The sequence below is a fragment of the Periplaneta americana genome, chromosome 3 (assembly GCF_040183065.1).
Source record: "Periplaneta americana isolate PAMFEO1 chromosome 3, P.americana_PAMFEO1_priV1, whole genome shotgun sequence".
NCBI classification, from domain to species: Eukaryota; Metazoa; Arthropoda; class Insecta; order Blattodea; family Blattidae; genus Periplaneta; species Periplaneta americana.
Window position 1 is genome coordinate 41,106,681 of NC_091119.1, and position 4,446 is coordinate 41,111,126.

At 36.9% G+C, this 4,446-nt stretch overlaps 2 non-coding genes across 2 annotated transcripts; both read left to right on the forward strand.

Annotated features, from left to right (window-relative positions):
- The first annotated feature begins 704 nt into the window (after positions 1-704).
- On the forward strand, positions 705-778 carry TRNAR-UCU (transfer RNA arginine (anticodon UCU)). The gene has a single exon. It is a non-coding gene; the product is annotated as a tRNA-Arg (tRNA).
- A 219-nt stretch (positions 779-997) lies between these two features.
- On the forward strand, positions 998-1,071 carry TRNAR-UCU (transfer RNA arginine (anticodon UCU)). Its single transcript has one exon. It is a non-coding gene; the product is annotated as a tRNA-Arg (tRNA).
- Positions 1,072-4,446: the final 3,375 nt, after the last annotated feature.

Consider the following 4,446-nt stretch of genomic DNA (forward strand, 5'->3'; position numbering starts at 1 on the left):
GATCTCCGAAAAGCCGGCTAATATAAACTGTCGTAGTATAGGCTTGTTACATTTGATGACGCTTTCAACTGCGTGAATAAATTCAACATGGTGGAGAAATTGCTGACAAATTGGAACTCTTTATCAAATACAGGACGTTCCACACTCCGTAAATCTACGAGCTGGGACCCATAGCCTTATTTCTCTTCCAAAGGAAGTCATGGTGAAGATTACATCGCACTTTAAAATCTATGATAGCAAATACAAATCTGGCTTTCAGGTAGTAGCTCCCTGTAAAGCAGGTTTGAATAATTTCAAGGAAAAATTGTTCCGGGGCCAGGTATCGATCCCGGGACTCTTCGCTTAGCGCGCGAACGCTCTACCGACTGAGCTACCCCAGGAACTATACACGACACCGTTACAATTTTTCCTTCCTTGGGTAGCTCAGTCGGTAGAGCGTTCGCGCGCTAAGCGAAGGGTCCCGGGATCGATACCCGGCCCCGGAACAACTTTTCCTTGAAATTATTCAAACCTGCTTTACAGAGAGGTACTACCTGAAAGCCAGATTTGTATAATACATTCGTTACTGGGGGTACGTTAACAGAAAGCCGCAATTTAAAGTCACACAGTAATTGTGTGCACTCACAGTTGAGTTCTGGCGTCTTGTCAGCTCATGTGAGTTGTGTGGATATAAAAGGAAAAATTGTGACGGTGTCGTGTATAGTTCCTGGGGTAGCTCAGTCGGTAGAGCTTTCGCGCTCTAAGCGAAGGGTCCCGGGATCGATACCCGGCCCCGGAACAACTTTTCCTTGAAATTATTCAAACCTGCTTTACAGAGAGCTACTACCTGAAAGCCAGATTTGTATAATACATTCGTTACTGGAGGTACGTTAACAGAAAGCCACAATTTAAAGTCACACAGTAATTATGTGCACTCACAGTTGAGTTCTGGCGTCTTGTCAGCTCATGTGAGTTGTGTGGATATAAAAGGAAAAATTGTGACGGTGTCGTGTATAGTTCCTGGGGTAGCTCAGTCGGTAGAGCTTTTGCGCTCTAAGCGAAGGGTCCCGGGATCGATACCCGGCCCCGGAACAATTTTTCCTTGAAATTATTCTATGATAGCAAAGTTCAAACCGCAACTCTTATGTTAGTGGCATTTGAGTTGTGAGCACCCCCAACTCCTTGACTTCAGGGCAAAAGACTTGTCACCTGTCCCTTTATTCGACATTCACATTAGTTCATTCGCAGTGGCGGAGGCCTTGTGATTTATTGTATTTCAATGGCTGATCTAAATACGTCCAGATATTTATTTCACGAATCATGGGAATAGCAATATTTTTATGTCAAAGACAGCGACCAAATAAAGTGTCTCATTTGTTCTAAATATGCATTGAGGCTCCACATAATCTCCAACTTCAATTACAGAATTCTACTACAATTAAGTACTGTAACAAGAAGGCTGGGAACTATTTAAGGGTTTAGATACAGCTTACAGCAGTGAAATTTTGGAAATATTTAACATTTTTTCCTCCATTATTGTATCATGTAGAACAATGGAAATCAGTATGTGTCGAACACTGTCCTTCTGCTATACGAAAAAAAAATATTTTTACTTTTTTTTTTTAAATTAATGAAGCTTTTCCCACATGACTCAAAAACTATCCAACATTCTGTGATAAAATTTGTTTGTTTGTATTTATGCATGTCATATCTACAATATGATACAAGATCACTTCTCTACCTTTGATAGATTGTATGATAAAAAATAAAGTCATTTTAAAATTGATCAAGTAATAGTATTTCTTTTCTAACACAAAATAAAAAACTATATTCTTTATTAAGGAGTGTAGTTGAAAGAGCATGATATTGTAAACATGAGTTTCAGCAATAAAATAAAAGAGAGAGAACATGAAAAAGTTAACACGTTTATGAGTTATGAGGAAAACGCTTCATCACTGCACAGTGAACTGCCACCATTTTGAATTTTGAAAGAAATATATAAATATTTTTTGTAAATCGTAAAAATATTTTTTGCATATAGCAGAAGGACAGTGTTTTACACATACCAATTTCCATTATTATAAAAGATACAGTGATGGATGAAAAATATGTTGAATATTACCAAAACTTTTACTGCTCTAACCCCTTAAATCTCTGACCTGTGATAGATTTCCACGGTTGCGTGTGTTTGCAACAAATGTAATGACAATCTTCGGATCTACACACATTTGCGAGAAAACCTTTTCTCAAATGAATTACATTAAAAGTCAGTATCGAAAAAGGATACTCGACGATTACTTGGTATATCCTCTAAGACTTTGTACATCATCATTTGTGCCAAATATAGATAACTTGTTAAAAATAAGAGTTTCCAGAAAAGTCTCTAAGAGAAATGTGAAGTACAGGGATATCATTTTATGTTTACTTCAATTTTTATTGTATCTGAGTTTTTGAATGTACTTCACTCCCACTCCTTCTACTAGTAAATTTCCAACCGTCCTCTACACAGAACCAAGGCCGCGTATACAGTCAAAGTCATAGTAAACAGTACTGAGTTAGTGAGTATAGTACGTTCCAGAAATATATTCGCATTTCCCAGTGACGAAAGAGCTTTCAATATTCAATAACACTTTCGCACAGGTACTGTCGTCCGTTTGTCTACGTCGCATCCCGGTTTCCCCCACCTGCTTCTGCTCGGCCCTCTGTAAAGTCTAGTGGCTGGGCTGTCTTAGCTCTTTTATGAAAACATTAATTTCTGTTAGGAATTGGACGTCTACGTAATATTAAACAACTTTTTAAAATAATTTAAATAGAAGCTCCTCGTTAAGTAATTAATTGTCTCGTGATTTCCACACTTTCTACGACCCTACGACAAAATCACTTGGACGGACAGTAGATAGCATGTCTGAGTAATTTTATCTTTTCGGATCGGGGAGAAGTGAAGATTGAATTTACAGTACGTAAGGTACATTTTATAGAGTAAGTAAAGAATTATTTCAACACGAGTTACTAGTACGAAGGACAAAATTGGTAATTGGAATTAGGTACAATAGTTTATAGTGCGATAATATGCATAAAAAACTGAAATCTGTATCGAAATGAACGGCCACTATTTTCAAAAATGTGTTTAAATATCCATATTATGATTATTTTTCAATTTAACTTAATTCTCTAAATTGTACGCTAATGTACTGTAGACAGTCTAATATACATTGCATAATGAATACGTCCGCATCGATAGCTCAGTTTGTGAGTAAAAAAACATTTTGTTAATACTGTACTGTATTTTGATTAAACGAAAACGTAATGAAAATTATTAAAATCAAAATCGCGATATTTTCTAGTTTACGTAAATAGATTAACTACTTTTCTTCCCTCCTATACCTAGTAAAGTGATTTGTTTGTATTTTACACCAGTATCATCTAACTCAAGTCGTGGAAAGGAGTAGCAAACGGTGTTTCCGGTTGTCAACCGTTAATCCAAATGTATAGCCAGATTAATATTAGAAATGTTTGTAAAAATAAAATAATGTCCCTGTACAAACGGCACGAAATCTATTGAGATAATTGTCTTAAGTTTCGTTAAAGAATATGATAGTGCATTCAAGCCACCACTGAAATGCAGAAGACACAGCCCATATTCGTAAACACAGAGTACATTAACATAACAGAACGTTGCAGCTGGTGGGAAAGAGATAAACCCACTCTCCCCTCTTCCAACTGCGATTGCGCATCCATGATCTATGACCTCGATCGGGGTTGAACTCGCCAACTTCGGATCAAACGGATAGCATGGTAACTACTTCATTTTCTTACCCAGTTTGTACTTAATTATGAACTAAACCTATTGGAACAACACACGATGCAGCATTTTCAATAATCTAACATATCACTTTGTTCTAAAACATAATACATCTACAGGGTGATTCAAGAGGATTTACCGTTACTTCCGGAGCTTATTTTCGAAGACATTCTGAACAAAAAATGTCAGATAAACATTTGTCCTAATCTCAATATTTTCAAAGTTACAAGTGGTGTGACTTACATGAATGTCTCCCTAACACCTTGCTTCAAATCTTCAATTGTGTGATATCGATATGTCCAGACATGCTGCTTAATTTTACCCAAAGGGAAATCGCCTTTGCTGTTGAAAATTTCACACAGGACATGGTGCCGCATCATTTTGTGCCGCGACAATGATGGTGTCCATACTGATGTTCTGGATCACTAAACAAGCTGGAACGTAAAGTATCAACCATTGTCACATATCTGCTATGGCATGTTCAAAATGGATGCACATCAACATATAAACAAGAGGGGGGGGGGTGGTTGACAAGACTTTCGGACCTTACTGTAGGCTACAGTATGTATGTATGTATATATGTATGTATGTATGTATATATATGTATGTGTATATATATATGATATTTTTAGGTCTATGATCAGGACTTCTATTCCAGAGATAAA